Source organism: Spinacia oleracea, chromosome 2 (assembly GCF_020520425.1).
Source record: "Spinacia oleracea cultivar Varoflay chromosome 2, BTI_SOV_V1, whole genome shotgun sequence".
In the NCBI taxonomy this organism is placed as follows: Eukaryota; Viridiplantae; Streptophyta; class Magnoliopsida; order Caryophyllales; family Amaranthaceae; genus Spinacia; species Spinacia oleracea.
In genome coordinates this window covers 18,488,867-18,512,844 of record NC_079488.1, presented here as the reverse complement: position 1 = coordinate 18,512,844, position 23,978 = coordinate 18,488,867, and the positions used below count along the sequence as shown (strand labels likewise).

At 41.1% G+C, this 23,978-nt stretch overlaps 1 protein-coding gene and 1 non-coding gene across 2 annotated transcripts in view; one reads left to right on the top strand and one right to left on the bottom strand.

Annotated features, from left to right (window-relative positions):
• LOC130467761 (PR5-like receptor kinase) overlaps nt 1-23,978 on the top strand; it is a 75,296-nt gene that overhangs the window by 9,045 nt on the left and 42,273 nt on the right. The gene's annotated exons all lie outside the window — the stretch shown is intronic.
• LOC130468191 (U5 spliceosomal RNA) lies at nt 151-266 on the bottom strand. Its single transcript, XR_008928612.1, has one exon. It is a non-coding gene; the product is annotated as a U5 spliceosomal RNA (small nuclear RNA).

Genomic DNA, 23,978 nt, shown 5'->3' with positions numbered 1-23,978 from the left:
ATAAGTGTGTGTACTCTCCTAGAGCACCATAATGTTTCAGACATGGGAAAGTTAAGGAGAATATATTGAAATGAAGAGGCATGCACTTCCATTAGATTACCTTACCACACAGTTAGACAGCTAAGGAGAAATTTGCACTAAATTGTTGGAAGCTTCTATGAAAGAACTCCCTCCAAAAATAAACGTATGCCACTGAATGCAGCGAACACACGGTATTCTTTAGTAAAAGGCGAAAGAATAGTTCGCTTTGTGCTCACTGCGTGGCTGCGTGAGTGATCAAGTAGTTGCCTCAGTTATTTATATTGCAATTGTTATTTGGATCTTATTTCCTGATTGATGTGGGACTGTTGTGCTTTTCCCTTGCATCTTATACGGAGTAGTGAATATGTAGCTCTAGGGAAAAATATTTACACAAACTAAAAAATGTTTTGCTTGGTATCTTAATGTGGTTGTTTCTATTAACAAAAAATATCATTTGTTTGATTCTACTAATTATGCAGCTGAACTTTTTGGTTGTACATTTGAGATTTTCTGCTGAATAGGAACTTAATTTACTAATGATAGATAAAAGATTAATCTTCGCCACTGGATAGCAAGAATGGAATCAATCTACATCGATGGCAGAGTTTGTCCCATCTTTGTGAAACAACTGAAATCGGAAGCTGTACTTTTAAATTCCATCATCCAACAATTGATCTCCCATTACAGTATTTTCGAGAACTGAAAATAATTCACAATATTGGTAAAATTTATACCCAAATAAAGATGATGGGTTATCACCGTTTACAACATCACTTATTGGACTTAAATGAAGTAAGAACATAATTATAGTCAACTAATGTTTCATGCCAAAGACATAATACTAGGGCAAGAACAACTAAATGGTGCCCAATAAAGTAAGAACATATAAACTCACACTTATTTTATAAATGTATGTAAAATTAAAAAAAAATTAGAAGAACATCTTGTGGATGGTTGTTCCATGAAGGTTTGTTGTTTAGCTTTATCATACTAGTATGTTTAGAGGCAGTATGGGGTTCCATATATAGGAGTTTATAAGCTTATTTTAAGGTGTGTGTGTCTGTGCACAACCAATTGTGTGAGTGTAATGGACCACAACGGCTACACCAAACCTGACCCACCTATCTTGGTGTATAGCATGCGCAGCAAAGTGAGGGCAAACAACCACAACAACGCAGCTGAAGGTGGAGCAGAAGTTTTTGGCAATACCTGACAAAAAACAGCAACAGCTAACATTAATTAAAGTGTACTTGCATCTGCTTGTATAAATAGGAAAAGAAAAGGAAGAGAAGGGTAGCTTGTATTTTGTGTAGTCATTTTGAGAGTTGTAACCTAAAGTTACTACCTTTGAGAGTTGTAGCCTCAAGCTACTATTTTGTACGACTGCACTCTTTGAACAATTCTGAAATCAAAGCTATCTTCTTCTATTTGGGTCTGTCTTGTGGAGTATTATTTGGTCTGTGTTTCAGGTGAAGGGAAGTGAGTTAATCTCACTTGGTATCAGAGCGGTACGGTCCCAGGAAGCACGGGAAGTCAGCCACCATGGTGCTTCCAAACTCCCAACGTTTTGAGGCGTTAGAGGCTGGTCTGGAGGAAGTTAATCAGCGAATAGGGGGCTTGGAAAGTAACATTCAGCAGATTATGGCAGAGAGTATGGAGGTATTTCAGAACACCTTGGCCGAAAATCTCATGGCTAAGAGTTCAGAGCAAGTAGACACAGCAACTCTCCGTCTAGAGGGAAGGCTCGACCGTTTCAGGGAGGAACAAATTTCTCAGATGGAGTTGATTAAGAAGAATCAGGAGAAGTTCCAGGATGACATTAAGGCTTTACTGGCTAACCAACCTAATGCAGGCCACACTCCAAATGGGGAAGACGAGTATTCTGAAAGTCGACCAAACAACCGGTTCGGCAGAGGAGGGTTTGATGGCGGTGGAAGAGGTGGAAATTGGAGATACAGAAAACTAGATATGCCGGCGTTTGAAGGGGGAGATCCAGATGGTTGGATATTGAGAAGGGAGAGATATTTCGATTTTTATAAGTTAACAGAGGAGGAAAAGTTGGATGCTGCATTAGTATCGATGGAAGGCGACGCCTTGCGGTGGTTCACCTTCGAATCACGGCGGAATCCGATGAGATCATGGGCGGCACTTAAGGCGAGGGTCTTGCTGAAGTACAGACCTATTAACGCCGGAACTCTTCACGAGCAATGGCTGGCCGCCACGCAGACCACCTCCGTGGAAGAGTACCAGAAACGTGTAGACACCTACTTTTGTCCCCGTTCCCGCAAGGGAAAGGTTCGATGATGAAAGCATAAAAACTCCACTTGACAACGCATCTCCTATAAAATAAACGAATCTCGATTCCCCATTTCATTTCACCCGAAACCTGCTATTTATGGAAACCTGCTAAAAATAGTAAATTACCGTAAAAGGTAGCTTCTAAAAGTGGCAAATCATAAAGGATAGAAACATGTCAGAATTAGGTGTTGCACTCCAACATAAATCCTAAATGAGATAGAAAACCGCGAGAATCCTATTCCTAATAGGATTCGGAAATAAGAATCACGTATTAATTAAAATCCTAACGAGCCTAGAGTTCGTAACGGGCCTAGACGCATTCCGTCACAAAATTGATACGCGCTAAAAGACTCGAATTAATCTCAAACTCTACGGATTTCAGGAATCCGAATCTGACTAAAGAAAACAGCCCAGACCCTATTTTCAACGCCTGGCTCTGGGCGCCGAAATCTGTTAGGTTATGATACATATGACAATTCATAAATCATGCGGAAAAACCATAAACCCAGGAAAACATATTATTTACACATAATCATTTAGCATAGATTAGATGCATACTCTTTGTTGCGTGCCTTCCCTAGCTGCGCCCGAACCGAACAAGAACAAGTCTTTAGGACTCCAAGTGTCGTCCCTCCGTAGATAGTCCACAGCACGTCCGGATCCGCCTTAAGATTGACCAACTAGAATCGCCCTTAAGGTACTATTATTTTCGGCACTTTATAGGCAAATGTGTGACTGAATTTTTCTCTCAAAAACTCACTTTGAATACTTTTAAACTTGTGTTATAAATTGTGAGCCCTAGCCTCATATTTATAGCGGTATGGAAAGGGAATCGAAATCCTATTCAGATACAAATTAATTAAACCTAGAATCCTATAAGAACTCTAATTTAATTAATTTATCAAATAGAATTAGGAATTTAATCATTAACCGAACTCTGCATGTTTTAGGAAACGTGCACGAACACAAACACTTGCACACACACGCACGACAGCCACGATGGGCCCCATGCGTGCGCGCGAGCAGCAGCCCACTCAGCGCCCGCGCGCGCTGCGCGCTGCGCGCAGCCTGCTGGGCCTGGCCTTGCGCTGGGCCTGGCGTGGCTGTTTGTGCGGCGCGCTTGGCTTGCTGGGCGATGGCCTGGCTTCGTGCTGGGCCTCGTCCGGCAGGCCTCGTCCGATGCTTATTCGTACGATGCGCTTCCGATTAAATTTTCCGATTCCGGAATTCATTTCCGATACGAACAATATTTAATATTTCCGATTCCGGAATTAATTTCCGTTTCGAACAAATATTTAATATTTCCGTTTCCGGAATTATTTTCCGATTCCGGTAATATTTCCGATTCTGACAATATTTCCGTTTCCGGCAATATTTCCGATTCTGGCAATATTTCCATTTCCGATAATATTTTCCGACACGTACCATGTTTCCGTTTCCGGCAACATCTACGACTTGGATAATATTTATATTTCCGATACGATCCATATTTCCGTTTCCGGCAATATCATCGTTTCCGGAGTATTCATTCCTTGCCTGTGACGATCTTAGCTCCCACTGAAACCAAGATCCGTCGGTTCCGAATATTCATAGATGGAGTATTTAATGCTATTAAATACTTGATCCGTTTACGTACTATTTGTGTGACCCTACGGGTTCAGTCAAGAGTAAGCTGTGGATTAATATCATTAATTCCACTTGAACTGAAGCGGCCTCTAGCTAGGCATTCAGCTCACTTGATCTCACTGAATTATTAACTTGTTAATTAATACTGAACCGCATTTATTAGACTTAACATAGAATGCATACTTGGACCAAGGGCATTATTTCCTTCAGTCTCCCACTTGTCCTTAGGGACAAGTGTGCATTTCCTAATTCCTTTGTCACTCGATGCTTGCTCTTGAACATAAGGTAAGAGTTGTCATCCTTATTATGTCCAGAGGTGTTCCTCGGTTTCAGAGTTCAACTGATCAAATAAACAGATAATCATAGCCTATGATTCATCCGAGCACGGCCATGCATTTCACAGTTTCTAGCTCTCCGAGTGGCCTTGTACAACTTTTAAGCATCTCATCCCGATTTATGGGAGGACAATCCCAATCTTGCGATCTTGAGATTAGACTTCGTTTGATAGGTGATTACCTGAGCGTTGCCTTTATAGCCTCCTTTTACGGTGCGACGGTTGGTCAACGTCAAAGCAACCAGTTCTCAAACAAGTAATCTCAAATCACTCAGGTATTGAGGATTTAGTGTCTAATAATTTAATGAAATTTACTTATGACAGACTTTCATCTCTTACAGTAAAGTTTCATAGGTCTCGTCCGATACTAGTCTTCCCAAAGTAAGTATCTATGCAAATGATTATGACATTGCCATGTCCACATAGTTCAAGAAACAGAACTACTAGTCATCTTGCATTCTAATCGTCTAACGTTTTCTATGCGTCCAATTTTATAGAAAACTCCGATTAGGGACCATTTTCAACCTTTGACATTCAAGTTCACTTGATAGACATTTCTTAGTCACAGGACTGGTCCTGTCAGTCTATCTTGAATATATCGTCAAATTGAAGGGACTCATCATTTAATAAACCACAAATTAAATGGAAAAATGAATTCTTTTCATTTATTGTGAATGATTAACCAATAATGTTTTACAAAGATTTAAACTCTAAAACTTTAAAACATTAAACAGAGACATCAAAGCCATTCTCCAATATGCTTGATTCCCATAGCTGCAGTGTGCGAGTTGTGCTTCGCCTGCGGCAGAGGTTTAGTTAATGGATCTGATATGTTGTCATCAGTTCCAATTTTGCTTATCTCGACTTCTTTTCTTTCAACGAACTCTCGTAGAAGGTGAAATCTACGAAGTACATGCTTGACTCTCTGGTGGTGTCTAGGCTCTTTTGCCTGTGCAATAGCTCCGTTATTATCACAATACAGGGCTATTGGTCCTTTAATGGAGGGGACTACACCAAGTTCTCCTATGAACTTCCTTAGCCATATAGCTTCCTTTGCTGCTTCATGTGCAGCAATGTACTCCGCTTCAGTTGTAGAATCCGCAATGGTGCTTTGCTTAGCACTTTTCCAGCTTACTGCTCCTCCGTTGAGGCAGAAGACAAACCCAGACTGTGATCTGAAATCATCTTTGTCGGTTTGGAAACTTGCGTCCGTATAGCCTTTAACAATTAATTCATCATCTCCACCATAGACCAGGAAGTCATCTTTGTGCCTTTTCAGGTACTTCAGAATGTTCTTGGCAGCAGTCCAATGCGCCTCTCCTGGGTCTGACTGGTATCTGCTCGTAGCACTGAGTGCGTACGCAACATCCGGGCGTGTACATATCATAGCATACATTATTGAACCAATCAATGATGCATATGGAATCCCATTCATTCGTCTACGCTCATCAAGTGTTTTTGGGCACTGAGTCTTGCTTAGAGTCATTCCATGAGACATGGGTAGGTAGCCTCGCTTGGAGTCCGCCATCTTGAACCTATCAAGCACCTTATTGATATAAGTGCTTTGACTAAGTCCAATCATCTTTTTAGATCTATCTCTGTAAATCTTGATGCCCAATATGTACTGTGCTTCTCCTAGATCCTTCATCGAAAAACATTTCCCAAGCCAAATCTTGACAGAGTTCAACATAGGAATGTCATTTCCGACAAGCAATATGTCGTCGACATATAATACTAGGAAAGCAATTTTGCTCCCACTGACCTTCTTGTATACACAAGATTCGTCCGCTTTCTTGATGAAACCAAAGTCACTGACTGCTTCATCAAAACGTATATTCCAGCTCCTGGATGCCTGCTTCAATCCGTAGATTGACTTCTTTAGCTTGCATACCTTTTTAGCATTCTTTGGATCCTCAAAACCTTCAGGCTGTGTCATAAACACAGTTTCTGTTAAAACGCCGTTTAAGAAAGCAGTTTTGACATCCATCTGCCATATTTCGTAATCGTAATATGCAGCGATTGCTAACATTATTCGAATAGACTTTAGCATTGCAACTGGTGAAAAGGTTTCATCGTAATCCACACCGTGGACTTGCCTGTAACCTTTTGCAACCAATCTAGCTTTGAAAACTTCAAGTTTCCCATCCTTGTCCTTTTTCAGTTTGAAAACCCATTTGCTTCCAATGGCTTGGTAGCCATCTGGCAAATCGACCAAATCCCATACTTGGTTTTCAGACATGGAGTCTAATTCAGATTGCATGGCTTCTTGCCATTGCTTGGAGCTAGGGCTCGTCATAGCTTGCTTGTAAGTCGCAGGTTCATCACTTTCAAGTAATAGAACGTCATAGCTCTCGTTCGTCAAAATACCTAAGTACCTTTCCGGTTGAGATCTATATCTTTGCGATCTACGCGGGGTAACATTTCTAGATTGACCATGATTCTCACCAGATTCTTCTAAAGATCTCTGAGTTTCATCCTGAATGTCATCTTGAGCATTCTCTAGAGTTTGTTGTTCGACTCGAATTTCTTCGAGGTGAACCACCTCTAGCATTTGTACTCATTGGTCCACATACATCTGTATGGATTAAACCCAATGGTTCATTTGCTCTTTCTCCAACTTTAGAGAAAGGTTGCTTCGTCATTTTGCCAAGTAAACATGATTCGCATTTACCATAATCCTCTAAGTCAAATGGTTCTAGAATTCCTTCTCTTTGAAGTCTTTCTAAGCGTTTCAAGTTTATATGGCCTAATCGACAATGCCACAGATAGGTGAGATCTGAATCATCCTTTTTGGCCTTTTTGGTATTTATGTTATATACTTGTTTGTCGTGATCTAATAAATAAAGTCCATTGACTAATCTAGCAGATCCATAAAACATCTCTTTAAAATAAAACGAACAACTATTGTCTTTTATTATAAAGGAAAATCCCTTAGCATCTAAGCAAGAAACTGAAATGATGTTTTTAGTAAGACTTGGAACATGGAAACATTCTTCCAGTTCCAAAACTAGCCCGGAGGGCAACGACAAATAGTAAGTTCCTACAGCTAATGCAGCAATCCGTGCTCCATTTCCCACTCGTAGGTCGACTTCACCCTTGCTTAACTTTCTACTTCTTCTTAGTCCCTGTGGATTGGAACATAAGTGTGAGCCACAACCTGTATCTAATACCCAAGAAGTTGAATTAGCAAGTATACAGTCTATAACGAAAATACCTGAAGATGGAACGACTGTTCCGTTCTTCTGATCTTCCTTTAGCTTCAAGCAATCTCTCTTCCAATGCCCCTTCTTCTTGCAGTAGAAGCATTCGGATTCAGAAGTGGGTTGACTGACCTTTCTCTTTGCAGATTTGGCGCCAGTTTGCTTAGTTGGGCTGGCTTTGTTGCCACCTTTCTTAGCATTCCTCTTCTTTCCAGATTTCTTGAACTTGCCCCCACGCACCATAAGCACATCCTGCTTATCACTTTTGAGCGTCTTTTCAGCGGTCTTCAGCATACCGTGAAGCTCAGTGAGCGTTTTGTCCAGACTATTCATACTGTAGTTCAGTTTGAACTGATCATACCCGCTATGAAGAGAATGGAGGATGGTGTCTATAGCCATTTCCTGAGAAAATTGCTGATCCAGCCGACTCATATTCTCAATGAGTCCAATCATTTTGAGAACATGTGGACTTACGGGCTCGCCTTTCTTAAGCTTGGTCTCAAGAATTTGCCTATGAGTCTCGAATCTTTCGACTCGAGCCAGATCTTGGAACATGTTCTTCAACTCACTGATGATTGTGAAAGCATCTGAGTTGATGAACGTTTTCTGCAGATCCGCACTCATGGTGGCGAGCATTAGACATTTCACATCCTTGTTGGCATCAATCCAACGATTGAGGGCTGCCTGAGTGACCCCGTCGCCTGCAGCTTCGGGCATCGCCTCATCTAGGACATACTCCTTTTCTTCCTGCATAAGAACTATTTGCAAGTTCCTTTGCCAGTCAAGGAAGTTTTTCCCGTTCAACTTCTCCTTTTCGAGAATTGATCGAATGTTGAATGAATTGTTGTTTGCCATATTAAAAACTACAATTGAAAAGAATAAACAAATAAATAACCATTCACAGTTTCTCTTAATAAACTTAAATTCTAGCATACATGCATAATTCAATGTTCATTAAGCATTTTATTCAAATTATGTGTTCCGGCAGGTGTGAATAAAATGATTCCAAGATCCTAAAATCATTGAAGAACTAAGCACAGTTTGTCGACTTAATCCTAGAACATCTTAGGTAAGCAAAAGCCTTTTGCTAATAGTCTAGAAACTATTCTTGGTTGATAGGTACGTCTAAGAACTTATTAGGTAAACCTATCGAATTTGCCACGACATAAAAGGACTCCTTACTTATATCGTTGAGTTTCACCAAAACTAACATGTACTCACAATTATTTGTGTACCTTGCCCCTTTAGGACCAATAAGTAACACCTCGCTGAGCGAAAACTATTACTAGATTGATGTAAAGGATATCCAAGCAAGTGTATATTTTGGCATGGCACCTTTTAACTCAATTTTTTAAGTTTGGAACTTAAGGCTCTTACTATGTTGGTTAGATTTTAAGTGAACTAAAATCCTTAATCATGCAACATAATCAAGCTTTTGATCTCATGCATTTTAAGACATATTTAAAACAATAAATAACTTAAAACATGCATAAGATATTTGTGATCTAGTATGGCCCGACTTCATCTTGAAGCTTTGACTTCAAAGTCCGTCTTGAAAATCTCCGTGGGAGGCACCATTTTCTTCAAATAGGATAAGCTATAACTAATTACAACTATTTGATGGTTCGCAGACCATATTTGAATTGAAAAATAACTTTGGTACTTTAGACCAATTACATTCAAATTAATGGTACGCAGACCATATTTTCTATCCTATTTGGGCCATACTAGTCACTTCATAACCTGCAAAACAGTACATATACAATATATACCATTCACCCATTCATTATCATGAATGGCCCACATAGCTGGTTAGTAAAACACATTATGCATCACGTAAACATTTGCAGCAATTAATCAAGGGCACCAATAATCTACCAATTATTCAGTCCTTATTAATTCTAGTCAAGTTGTTTTAACCTTAAGGATTTGTAGACCTAATCAAGAGTTTATGACTAAAAAACGCTCCCACTTAAACCAATAAATTCATATGCTTTACCAATTTTAAACATAAAAATGTATTTCTAGTCTAACCGGAAACATACAAATTTAATTAAAATTTAAAGCTCATATAAATTTATAATTGAATCCAAAAAGTTTAATTTAATTTCAGTCGCATTTAAATTAATTCATGATTTTAATTTTAGTAAAATAATTAGAATAAATAACATTTATTATAATTATAATATTCAAAATTAAAATCCAAGAAAATAATTTAAATTATTAAATTTAAAATTAATTAAAATTACGTGAACTGAAATTTTCAAATTAAACATTCAGAACGATCTAATCGTAACGCAAACACCCTACGCGTAGCACGCCCATGGGCCGCACGCACACAGCCATTGCTGGCCATGTGCGCGCAGCCCATGCGCTCGTCGCATAGCTGCTGCATCCCTATCGCAAGCCTCCGCACGCATTGGTACTCGCTGCGCGCGCCAGCGCTCATCGCACGCGGGCTATCGCTCGCAGTGCGCGCGCGACATCGCTCGCTGGGCGCGCGACATCGCTCGCTGGGCGCGCGAGCCATCGCTCGCTGGGCGCGCGACATCGCTCGCTGGGCGGGCGACATCGCTCGCTGTGCGCGCGAGCAATGCTAGGCGCAGCGCTCGTGGCACGCGAGCTTGCGCTCGCTGCGCGCGAGGCTGCGCGCTCTTGTGCGAGGCAGCGCGCGTTGTGGCGCAGCTCGCTTGCTGCCCACACGCGACTGCCTTGGCTCGCCCTACGCCCATGCCCATTCGTCCATTGGTCGTGGCACACGACACAAGGCAGGGCTGCTGCCTTGTGCTCGTGCACTACGCCCTTGCTCATTGCATTCGTGCCGCACGGGCGACGAGCTCCCTTGCTCGTCGTCGCATGCCCGCATTATACAACACCCCTTAAGGGTAACACGAAGCGTCCATTGCCTCGTGCGTGCAAGTTATATGAACGAATCGCATAAAATTTAAAATTTATATTTAAAATTAATGACAAATTAATAAATAATATTAATTTCATAATTTTAGGGCGAAAAATCGAAAATTTATTATCCAATTGATTTCCGATTGTTATGGATTCAAGTCTAGGTCATAAAAATTAAAATTTATCGTAAATTTACAATTTTTATGGTGGTTTTTAATCATAGGTTTCTAATTAAATTACAATTAATTATGAAAATCAAATTAATTCTAAATTATTCTAATTTTCAACAAATTAATCATAATTACAAATTAGATTGCATAATTAACAAGACTAGGCATTCAAACTTGTTAAACATATGCAGTAGGTCAATAAAAAATTCAAGATTTATCAACAAGAATCGCAAACATTTAATTTAACATCTTAAATTTACGAAATTTTGCATTCGAAAAACTAAAACCTTCGAAAAGTCATAGTTAGGCTTCGAATTTGAGAATTCTGGGTTCGGCAGAAAAAGACTATTTTTGTCAAAATTTTAGAATGCCTTTTACATGCGGAATTGACACAAAAATCACTCAATTCGGATGAGTAACGAAGAAACTGCCGAAAAACTGCGTACGTATAATTAAATAAACGCAATTTGCAATTAATTAACAATTACGAAAATTAATCACCCCTTTTAATTCTTGCAAATTTGTAATATTTAACCATGTTCATGCAATTTAGATTATGAAAATAATAAGGGGCTCGTGATACCACTGTTAGGTTATGATACATATGACAATTCATAAATCATGTGGAAAAACCATAAACCCAGGAAAACATATTATTTACACATAATCATTTAGCATAGATTAGATGCATACTCTTTGTTGCGTGCCTTCCCTAGCTGCGCCCGAACCGAACAAGAACAAGTCTTTAGGACTCCAAGTGTCGTCCCTCCGTAGATAGTCCACAGCACGTCCGGATCCGCCTTAAGATTGACCAACTAGAATCGCCCTTAAGGTACTATTATTTTCGGCACTTTATAGGCAAATGTGTGACTGAATTTTTCTCTCAAAAACTCACTTTGAATACTTTTAAACTTGTGTTATAAATTGTGAGCCCTAGCCTCATATTTATAGCGGTATGGAAAGGGAATCGAAATCCTATTCAGATACAAATTAATTAAACCTAGAATCCTATAAGAACTCTAATTTAATTAATTTATCAAATAGAATTAGGAATTTAATCATTAACCGAACTCTGCATGTTTTAGGAAACGTGCACGAACACAAACACTTGCACACACACGCACGGCAGCCACGATGGGCCCCATGCGTGCGCGCGAGCAGCAGCCCACTCAGCGCCCGCGCGCGCTGCGCCTGGCGTGGCTGTTTGTGCGCGCAGCCTGCTGGGCCTGGCCTTGCGCTGGGCCTGGCGTGGCTGTTTGTGCGGCGCGCTTGGCTTGCTGGGCGATGGCCTGGCTTCGTGCTGGGCCTCGTCCGGCAGGCCTCGTCCGATGCTTATTCGTACGATGCGCTTCCGATTAAATTTTCCGATTCCGGAATTCATTTCCGATACGAACAATATTTAATATTTCCGATTCCGGAATTAATTTCCGTTTCGAACAAATATTTAATATTTCCGTTTCCGGAATTATTTTCCGATTCCGGTAATATTTCCGATTCTGACAATATTTCCGTTTCCGGCAATATTTCCGATTCTGGCAATATTTCCATTTCCGATAATATTTTCCGACACGTACCATGTTTCCGTTTCCGGCAACATCTACGACTTGGATAATATTTATATTTCCGATACGATCCATATTTCCGTTTCCGGCAATATCATCGTTTCCGGAGTATTCATTCCTTGCCTGTGACGATCTTAGCTCCCACTGAAACCAAGATCCGTCGGTTCCGAATATTCATAGATGGAGTATTTAATGCTATTAAATACTTGATCCGTTTACGTACTATTTGTGTGACCCTACGGGTTCAGTCAAGAGTAAGCTGTGGATTAATATCATTAATTCCACTTGAACTGAAGCGGCCTCTAGCTAGGCATTCAGCTCACTTGATCTCACTGAATTATTAACTTGTTAATTAATACTGAACCGCATTTATTAGACTTAACATAGAATGCATACTTGGACCAAGGGCATTATTTCCTTCAAAATCTTCGGCGCCCAGGCCTGGGCGCTGGAATTACCTTGGTACGTGTTTTTTCCTAATTCTTTATGGATTAGAACTCTGCAATTCTATCTTTCCACGAACTCTTCCCTATAAATAGACCCCTAAATTCGACGTAAAAAACACACAACAACACACAAATATATTCTGAGTATTGACTCCAACCCTTAGCCTAAGCCTCTCGCTGCGAAATTTTTCACGCGTTCTGTCGCAATCGATCCATAAATCGAACAGAACGTATCCTGTCCCATAATCGAGATTCGTTAAATAAAAAAGAGAAATAGCAAAGTCAAAGTGGTTAGTTTTCTGAGAACCGTGACGCACCTCTCAAGGGTGCGTCGTAATGTGTCCCTTTTCGATGATTTAACTGCTTTCCTCGCCCTTTTTATGAACTGTTAAACTAACCTAATCTGATTGTTCTATCACGCCTAACAAATATGATATTTTTGGGAAATCGGATTACCATGCTAGGTCCCTTAATGCTATTTAAATCAGATAATCACGATCGAATTAGTATTATATGTTGCATATTGCTAAAATCAACTCAGATTAGTTTAATAGTTAACGCATGTCCCTTCAATTATTTATGTTGAGCTAGTAAGGATATCCTGCCTCTGGAGTTATCGACGAGCGAAGTACTCCTCTCGGTAGTTACAGTCCCCCGAACCCTCAATCTCTACCTTGCGGGTGTATATTGAGAGATCCCCACACCAGGGATCACAAGGGAACCTACGGCTGTCGTGGTCAAACATAATTGCACTCCCTTTATGTCACGATTACCGGATTTTGTCAGTTTTTCTCATTGTCGTTAAAAACTGAATGGCGACTCCTATATTACTAGTCAATTGGGTGTATACTCACAGGAAATCCAATTACACTTGATTGAATAAAAAGAATCGTCACACCCATGAGGGACGAGGTCACGCATTAGCCTCGCGCTTTTTCGACCCCCTCACAGTGGCGACTCCGCTGGGGATAGTGAAGGAAATACTCGTGCTTGTAGGTAATCAAAATAGCCAAAGGGTGAAACGATCCTACCCCGCGTTTATTTCCCCATCAAGTTGGGACGACCTGAAAATCAGCATATTAATGTGAACGGGCAGAACCGCATAACGAATCTCGGCTCCCTAGGGAGTTGGGACTAAGGATAACTTTTTTCGCCAATAGGGGGGTGCATACGCCGCGCATGTTGCCCACTCGGTACTTGTGCAGGTAGTACACCTATCCCGAACCCAATCGCTCGCTCATTAGGTCCCTCTCGCCTGCATGCCCCCTTGGCTTGCACTTGCGGGTTGGCCTCTTGAGCGAAATTCGTCTATTGAAGACACTACCTCGACCGGGGCATGTGTTGGATCTACGATAGAAGCGGTACCAAGCCAGGCGCAAATAACTACCCATAGAAGCCTATCATAAACTACATGACATGTTATTATCGCCTCATGATGAATGTTAGTTATGTGTAGCGAAATATGTGATTGTGTGTGACAAACTATCCTAGAAAACCAACGACCTTAAAAATTGCCCAAACATTCATAGACTAATTTGCCAAAGAGTTATACCGAAGTACGCGTTCCGCAAACCCGAACGATCGCCACAAAAATAAGCGACGTTCGGGATGGCCCATAACGAATCCCACAAACGTTGTACAACGCGTAAAGGACGTTATAAGGCAAGCGCGCAAAATCAAGTCGCAAAGACAAAAGTATACGCAAACAGAAAACGAGAACCAGCCAGGAACGCATTTTCAACGCCCCTGGCTGGGCGCCAAAATTTCTCACGCCCACTGCTGGGCGCTGAAGTTGCTGCCTGGCCTTTTGGTCAGGCACAACAGCCTCGGTGCCCGCGCATGAAAAAATATACGTAGCAAAAAAAAAACTTTTCGTAAAAATTGCTGCAGGGGCGTATGAAAAGGCACTCGACTCTAAAAGCGACTAAAAAATAAAAAAATAAATAACTCTTTGTGTCGTTGTTAGGCCTCCTACGACGACAATGCTCGGCACCAAAACCGAGCATGCTAATTAAACGACCTTGAATGTCACATGGGCAAAATATTCAAAAAATAATGTTCGAATAAAGTCTTCAAGAAAAAAATAAATGTTCAAATAAATCCGAGTCTAGACTAGGCTATGCCAAAATACAATCCAAATCCTAAGTCTTAGTTGTCTTATCCATAGAATCGGTCCTAATACTTGGTGTTGTTCTGCAAGCTAAAAGGTTAAACCATATTGAGTCTCCCTTCCTAACATTTAAATCAATGAGCACCCATATGTAATTGTCATCCCTTGCTAGGAATCCACGGCCTCGATACTCTCTCTCACCAATAAAAAGAATATGTTATGTATTTGCAAAATGGAAACGGTCACATTCTGGAAATTATTCCCCCATAGTCGCACAACCCCCAAAGTGAACCTAAGGTGTTAATACCATTGGCAAAGAAAAAAATTAATGGCCCCAAGGCTTATAATCACATTGGGTCACGACTATCATAGTCCTCTCGAGTCACTCGCTCCTTGAAATACTACTAAGTACGGACTAAAAGATTTTCCATGAATGCAACATGACCGACCATGAAAATACCTAAATCGGCATACCATAAGGCTACCATTTGGGTAAAGCAATACACACTAAGAGAGAAGCCGCACTAATGATTCTAGTCTTGCAAAAATAAAAATTCGATCTCCCCAATTAACTACCTTGCCAACATTAAACAAAATGGAGCATGACAAATGAACACCCAAGGGTTAAAATCTAAAGTGTCAACCAACGAAAGTTATGGTCCAATTAGCCTAAGTCTGAGAGTTGCTTGGTCAAGTATTATAGGCTTACGCCACGTCATTATTTTGAGTCTAGGCCACCTCCTTGTATTCCTACACGGGTTATAATCAGAAAATTAATGAAAGTTTGAGTCTAAATCACAACTTCCAATTAAATCCCGGAAACTGTAAAAAATTATTTTCGATGTAATTCTTTCGTTAAATTTCAATAAGGTAAAAACAACATTTTGAATCTACGCTATTTGCACATTTTAAGAAACGACTAAATACGCTTGCAAAGTAAGATAATTTAAAGGTCCACCCTAGGCCTACTAAAATTAAAGGTCCACTATAGGCGTACCAAACGAGGCTCACTCAGTCTCGCCTCGTGACTCAAAGACCATAACCATCTACCTTTTAGCCCAAATAAAAAAAATTGAAGGATTTATATTGGGGAGAAATCCCATACAAAAAGGAAAAAATAGAAAGAGAAAAGGGAGAGCGAAAAGAGCAAGCCACGAAATGCTTAAAAAAGAGAAAGAGAAAAGGGAGAGCGAAAAAGAGCCATGAAATACTTAGCCCGTACCTCCCAAAGTGCGAAACCTACCCAAGTAAACGAAGGAAAAGAATTGAGTCAACCAATCTAAATCATAAAATTCTACGATGTCTACCCTTTCCAATCCTTATGCTCTTAGACGCATTCGCTCTGGGGTCCCTGTTCAGCTCATCTAACCCATCCATGTTCTCATTGCCATAACCCAAGAAACCATTACCTCGACTCTTGTTCTTGAACTTGTTGTCAACCGCAAACCACGCACGACCATTGACACGTGCGTCATACCCATTATTTCCAAAGCCCAAAACCCGCTCTTGCACCACCATTAGCATAATGACCATATAACTTGTGTGGATACATCCCGTTGATATACCCTTGAGCCGCCCCCATGGTATTCATTGGCCTTGGTTGATGTGATCCTCGTGCTCGACTAATACCTATACAACTTATCCTATCTCATTCAACCCGTCTTTCAAACCGTCTTGAGTCACGAATAAAAAAGAAGACAAATGAAAAATACAAAAAATAATAAATAATAAAAAAAATACTTTGCAAAGCGCCTTTAAAGTTCGTCTAAAAAGGGAAAAGAAGCATTTAGCGCACCAAAAAAGATCCGCCCAGAAATAATTTTCAGCGCCCACACTGGGCGCCGAAATCTTTAGCGCCCCAGCTTGGGCGCTAATTCTCTCTGCCTGCCAAATTTTGTCCAGAAGTGCTCGTCATTTTATCCGCACATGCACGGAAAAATAACGAACACTTGGAGGGGTACAACACGTATTCAGACATACTTACCACCAAAAAATACATGTACTCAAAAAAAAATATTAAAAAAATTTTGGCTTACGGCAAGGCAGCAGATTAAAATAATAATAAACTTCACTTATTCTACCGTTTCAAATAATATGTTTCCACCTCAGAACGTACTTGTTTAAAATCGGCATCCAAAGAAACCATTTTCTAGGCTAAGAACTACGCAAGACCTTATTCCAAATTAAATCTATTTAAGGCGGATACGTAGGCAATCTATGATTCGGTCCAACCAATTTGCAAAAATGTTAAAGCCTATAGAAAAACAAGAATAAAAATAGAAGTCCCTTATTGAAATTTAATTACTTGCAATCCAAGTCGAAAGAAAAATTTAAATCAAAGGAAGAATCCAAGTCATCAAAATGCCAAAATTAATGAGCACACATCGAAAAATAATAAAGGGCACGTACCCTTGCCAGAAGGAGCACTCACACTCCTAGGCACTTAGCCAAGACTCAAAAGACCGCTTTGCCTCAATTGAATGGGGGCTAGCGCAAGTGTCCATGACCTCTAAAATACCCGACTTGACCCTCCCTAAAGCGAACTAACTCACTTAAAGGCCTTCTTTCACCACTAGACATAAGTCGTTCTCTTAAAGACCTTCTTTCACCACTAGGCACAGTCATAATCGCCAACAAGTAGTAAAGGTTGTAAGCTTGCAATAAAAGAATTGTTCTACGTTATTTCCCCATCGTTCCTTCGAACCCAGGGCACCCGTTCATGGTAATTCAAATGCTTGCGAATCCCCTTTGAAAAAAAACAGACATTGTCAATAGGACTTGGCATTTAACCAAGGCTCACCCTACTCAGACATATGACACGGGCATCTAAAATCGAAATCTGAAAGCATCATTAATGGGGAGACATAACAACAACTGGGGGCTAAAAATTGAAATGAAAGAGCTGGGGAAAGAACTAAGTATACCTTGACCTTTTGTGCAGACATACACCAAGTAAATCTAAGTCAATTTGAAAACGGTTTATATTCCCGCAATTCCGGAAAAGATAGCCCTAAAAGCCTAAAGCATATGCCAAACGGGCACAAGTGTATCTTGACGCCTGCACCCTGGCCTCCAGCAAATCCTTAGACAGCATTCCAAAATCGTAACAGTATTTTGATTCACTCATATAATCCTGTACGAACCCTTCTATAAGTCAACCTACTTAGGACACCTCGGATTGTACACAGTAGGACTCGTATTTTAAATAATTTTCAAATAATTTTTAAAAGACTTTTTCGAACATAATAAAGTGTCGTTGGTTTAAGCTAAGTATGCGTTTATCTCAATGTTGCAAGTAAGTCAAAGGCTTTCCAAATATGATTATGGGTAAAGAAAGGCACCTGGCACAAGGCACACTTCAACATGTGACTACCTTGACCATGGCAATGTCGCACAATACGACATTTACAAGAGAAGCAGCAAAGTCACTACTCGAACATACCTCGCACTAAACGAGTCTGGTTCAAACTATTCATGATCCGTGTCACCATGAATGCATAAAAACGTATGCAAAGCATTATAGCACCAAGCCAATCCCGTAGCTACAATTGGAGGCTTGAGAAAAACACTCTAAAAATGCTTGAAATGACGATTTTATCGCAAATTCTCGACGCTAATGCGATACATATGTCATAGGGGCTCAATCCTAAGCTTTAATCGTGCAAAACGAACCTTAGAATGGCTACAACCCCTCCCAAATTCTAAAAGCACTACTTAGAATATATAAAGTCACCCCACTAACAAGGGTAACTGAAAATCGCGAGTCACCAAAACTCCGATCAAACCACTACACATAACGCTCGCCCTATAAAGCGCCCGTTACACAGTCTACATCGTTCCAAAGCAAAAGCAAAAGAAAAAAAAAATCAAAAAAAAAACTGTCAAAGTTCTGCCCAGAAATCATTTTCAACCCCCAGAGCTGGGCGCCGATATCTTTAACGCCCCAGCCTGGGCGCTGAATATCTCTGCTTGCTAAATCTTGCCCTGATATAAAAACAAGAAAGAAACACCTATGAATCCTCGCATCGAACGAAGTAATAAGCCGTGCAAACCCACGCAGAAGGTGCTACACTTATTCGAGCACCTGAACAAGGCATGATGAAATACTCCAATGCAAATGATATCCCAACACCTGGAAGAATGTTCTAAGACACGCCGTTAGGCCACACAAGCCTACGTTGTACCATAAGTTCAACCGTCCCACGGTACAAGTCTAAAAAAAAGAGTAAGGCATATCGCACTAATGCGGGCACGACCAAAGAGCATGTGTAAAAGAGGCAAAGACTACTTATCGCCCAAATTCAAAATGCAAGCCACACTACTTCTACATTAAGGATTAAAGGTAGCAAAACATTACCTACCACGGAAGGGATAGCTCGCACCTACACGAGCGGAACCCCAAGGCATCTTTCTCAAAAGAACCTACAAAAATCGTACGCCAAAAGGAAGCATCCCAACATGCATACTTGGGGGCTCCAAGCTACGAAACAACCATAGCAAAATAAAAAATCTCGAAGCAAATGTTTGAACAAACGAAAGGGCACGATGTTTGAGCCCACTTCATGAATGGGCCTGAACCCTATCAAGCTTCTAAGCAAACTATTCAAAATCAGTCATTGATAAAAAAAAAAAAATGATTCAAGAAAACTGATTAATGGACCGCACACAACGGCCATTCTATGAACGCTCGTTCGCACATACATATCATCATTCTAAGTATTGAACATTCACGAACGCGTTCAAAAGAAAAAATATATATACAAGAACGATCAAAATCTTACGCCTTGAGGTATGTTCCTCGGGCCAAATAGACTCGCCCAACTATTGCAATAACTGTGCGCCTCAAGAGCAACCATTCCTTAAAATCATCGCCCCAAAGCGACAAGCACCGTAGTCCACCAATCGGCTACTGTTTCTCAAGAAAATCATCACGTTCTAAAAAAAACAAAAGAAAAGAGAATACATAGAACTTCCAAGTGAAATAAACGAATGAACAAGAGGCCAACTGTGTCATCAAAAGACCAGCCCAAACAACACTTTCAACGCCCCACCTGGGCGTGAATTATTTCAACGCCCAGGCCTGGGCGCCGAAAATGATTCCAGACTCAAAAAAGGCCCTAACTTCTAGTGGGCCCTGCCGCATCCATTCGACTCGAAAATTGCCGATTTCCTTACTGAAAGTCGCACCTCACGACTTTGTCAAGAGTAGCACACCACTACAAAGATCGCTCGCACTTACAAGCACAATCCCAAACATGATCAAGGACATCACAAATTGCGTATCCCCAAGGAACCCCTTTGACAAGAAATGACCGTCAAGCACGAGTGTTTGGTGGCTCGAAAGAAAATATATATTTCAAAAGAGAGTATGAAAAGTTAAAACAATATTCTCAGACTACGCTGTATGAAGTCCCGTGTTTGGATGTCTCAAAAAACAAAACCGGATTAGGACCTCAAGACAAAGGTCGCCGTTGATACTTATACATAGTCCCCTAATCAAGGACCCAGGTAATGGCAAAATTGAGCCATAAAGACTAGCTCAAAACCATGAAAGAAGATGACCACAAGACAATGGTCCGTCTAAGCACGTTGTCAACCCACATTCAGGTTGCAACTAAATCCGAGCATCCCTCGAAAGAATTCTCTCCTACAAGAATGAATGAAAAGAAATTCTCAAGAGAAATCACAAGAAAAAAATGAAATAGGGACTTGTCCACCTCAATCAGGCAAGATGAAACCACGCGAGTTCCAAATTAAAAAACGAATCCAGGGACGTCCACCCTCAGCGGACAGGGCTCGCCCACCTTCAGCGGGCGGGGTCTGCGTCACTAGCCGCGCAGGTCCTCAGTTTTCGAAAATGAAAAGAAAATAAAATCTTCAAAATAAAACAGGCTCGCCATCTTCAGCCGGCGGGGTCTGCGTCACTAACCACGCAGGTCCTCAGTTTTCGACAAAAATAAAGTCTTCAAATTTAAAATAGGCTCGCCATCTTCAGCCGGCGGGGTCTACGGCGCAAACCACGTAGGTCCTTATTTTCAAAAAAGCAAAATAAATTTCAAAATAGATTCGTCCACTTCTATCGGACGGGGTGTCCACCCTTAGCTGACAGGTTCGCCATCTTCAGCCGGCGGGGTCTACGTCACAAAACCGCGTAGGTCCTTATTTTTAAAACATCAAAACAGATTCGTCCACTTCTATCAGACGGGGTGCCCACCCTCAGCTGGCGGGGACTGCGTCACTAACCGCGCAGGTCCTTAGTCGCTACAGCGATAACTTTTGCTGGATTTTCCTTCGTTTTACGTCCTATAAAAACAAGGGTGCCGGATTTTCCTTCGTTTTACGTCCTATAAAAACAAGGGGGTTTTCTCGTTTAGCTAGCCCTGAAAATGAGAATCTTTAAAAACATTTTTTACCTCGTGATTGGGCTTGGCCAGGCCCAATTACACTTTACAATTTTGATTTTGAAAACATCTGTAGCTACTCCCAATGACAAAGTGAGGGAGTTTCTACGCACCTTTAGATCCTTCCAATGACAAAGTGAGGAAGTTTCTATACTATCAGTTGACAAATCCCAATGACACGTGAGGGATATGTCGACACTTCAAGTGATGACCCTTAAGTCAAATGTTATCACTCGGGGGCTCGTGAGACCCTCGCAAAACATGTCACATACACCATGGCTTGTGTGACGCACTCCGTCTAATACTTTGACCATCGTCTTACTCCAAGACTCAGTCAAAGTGGGGGCTAACTGTAGACACCTACTTTTGTCCCCGTTCCCGCAAGGGAAAGGTTCGATGATGAAAGCATAAAAACTCCACTTGACAACGCATCTCCTATAAATAAACGAATCTCGATTCCCCATTTCATTTCACCCGAAACCTGCTATTTATGGAAACCTGCTAAAAATAGTAAATTGCCGTAAAACGTAGCTTCTAAAAGTGGCAAATCATAAAGGATAGAAACATGTCAGAATTAGGTGTTGCACTCCAACATAAATCCTAAATGAGATAGAAAACCGCGAGAATCCTATTCCTAATAGGATTCGGAAATAAGAGTCACGTATTAATTAAAATCCTAACGAGCCTAGAGTTCGTAACGGGCCCAGACGCATTCCGTCACAAAATTGATACACGCTAAAAGACTCGAATTAATCTCAAACTCTACGGATTTCAGGAATCCGAATCTGACTAAAGAAAACAGCCCAGACCCTATTTTCAACGCCTGGCTCTGGGCGCCGAAATCTTCGGCGCCCAGGCCTGGGCGCTGAAAGTACCTGGGTACGTGTTTTTTCCTAATTCTTTATGGATTAGAACTCTGCAATTCTATCTTTCCACGAACTCTTCCCTATAAATAGACCCCTAAATTCGACGTAAAAAATACACAACAACACACAAATATATTCTGAGTATTGACTCCAACCCTTAGCCTAAGCCTCTCGCTGCGAAATTGTTCACGCGTTCTGTGGCAATCGATCCATAAATCGAACAGAACGTATCCTGTCCCATAATTGAGATTCGTTAAATAAAAAAGAGAAATAACAAAGTCAAAGTGGTTAGTTTTCTGAGAACCGTGACGCACCTCTCAAGGGTGCGTCGTAATGTGTCCCTTTTCGATGATTTAACTGCTTTCCTCGCCCTTTTTATGAACTGTTAAACTAACCTAATCTGATTGTTCTATCACGCCTAACAAATATGATATTTTTGGGAAATCGGATTATCATGCTAGGTCCCTTAATGCTTTTTAAATCAGATAATCACGATCGAATTAGTATTATATGTTGCATATTGCTAAAATCAACTCAGATTAGTTTAATAGTTAACGCATGTCCCTTCAATTATTTATGCTGAGCTAGTAAGGATATCCTGCCTCTGGAGTTATCGACGAGCGAAGTACTCCTCTCGGTAGTTACAGTCCCCCGAACCCTCAATCTCTACCTTGCGGGTGTATATTGAGAGATCCCCACACCAGGGATCACAAGGGAACCTATGGCCGTCGTGGTCAAACATAATTGCACTCCCTTTATGTCACGATAACCGGGTTTTGTCAGTTTTTCTCATTGTCGTTAAAAACTGAATGACGACTCCTATATTACTAGTCAATTGGGTGTATACTCACAGGAAATCCAATTACACTTGATTGAATAAAAAGAATCGTCACACCCACGAGGGACGAGGTCACGCATTAGCCTCGCGCTTTTTCGACCCCCTCACAAAACGCTTCATTGAACTGGTGTCGCCGTTAGACGATGTGCCGGATAGTATACTGACAGGCAGTTCATGAATGGATTGAAAGAGGAGATAAAGGCAGAGGTTAGGGTATTAAACCCTTATAGTTTTGAAGACACCATTGATGCAGCTTTACGGGTGGAGGAAAAGATTCGGGTTAACGGGTCAAAAAGGAATGGGTATGGGACTAACAAAAATGGGTTTTCTTATTTCAGTAAAGGCCCATTCCAAGGCAATACTAGTACTGTAAACCCAGGGGCCCAGAGTCATGGATTGACTTCTAATCACTATAGCCCAACTGGGGGAATTAAACCAGCAACATCCCTGGGTTCTTTCGCATCCAACAATCACTCAAACACAAGCAGACCTCCGAGAACTGCTTCATCCACGTCACGATTTTCCGGCGAGGTCAAGAGATTGACGGAGAAAGAACTACAGGACAAGTGAGCAAAAGGGTTATGTTTCAGGTGCGACGAGAGGTGGGGCGTCGGACACATCTGTAAAAAAAGGGAGTTGAGTGTGTTACTGGTGGACGATGAGGAGGCGGAAGAGGAGTCGGTGGAGGGCGAATTTCAGGCGATAGAAAGTTCTGAAGAGAGATTTTTTCCGGCCACCGCCACCATAAATTCAATTGTGGGTCTTAATAATCCAAAGACTTTGAAGATGGTCGGCAAGATAGGCGACGGCGAGGTGGTGGTGATGGTGGATCCCGGGGCCACCCACAATTTCATCTCCCTCCGAGCAGTAGAAAAATTGGGTATACCGATCGCGGATTCAGCAGGGGGGTTTGGGGTATCACTGGGGAATGGGGAATCCGTTATGAAGGAAATAATGCCCTTGGTCCAAATATGCATTCTATGTTAAGTCTAATAAATGCGGTTCAGTATTAATTAACAAGTTAATAATTCAGTGAGATCAAGTGAACTGAATGCCTAGCTAGAGGCCGCTTCAGTTCAAGTGGAATTAATGATATTAATCCACAGCTTACTCTTGACTGAACCCGTAGGGTCACACAAATAGTACGTAAACGGATCAAGTATTTAATGGCATTAGATACTCCATCTATGGATATTCGGAATCGA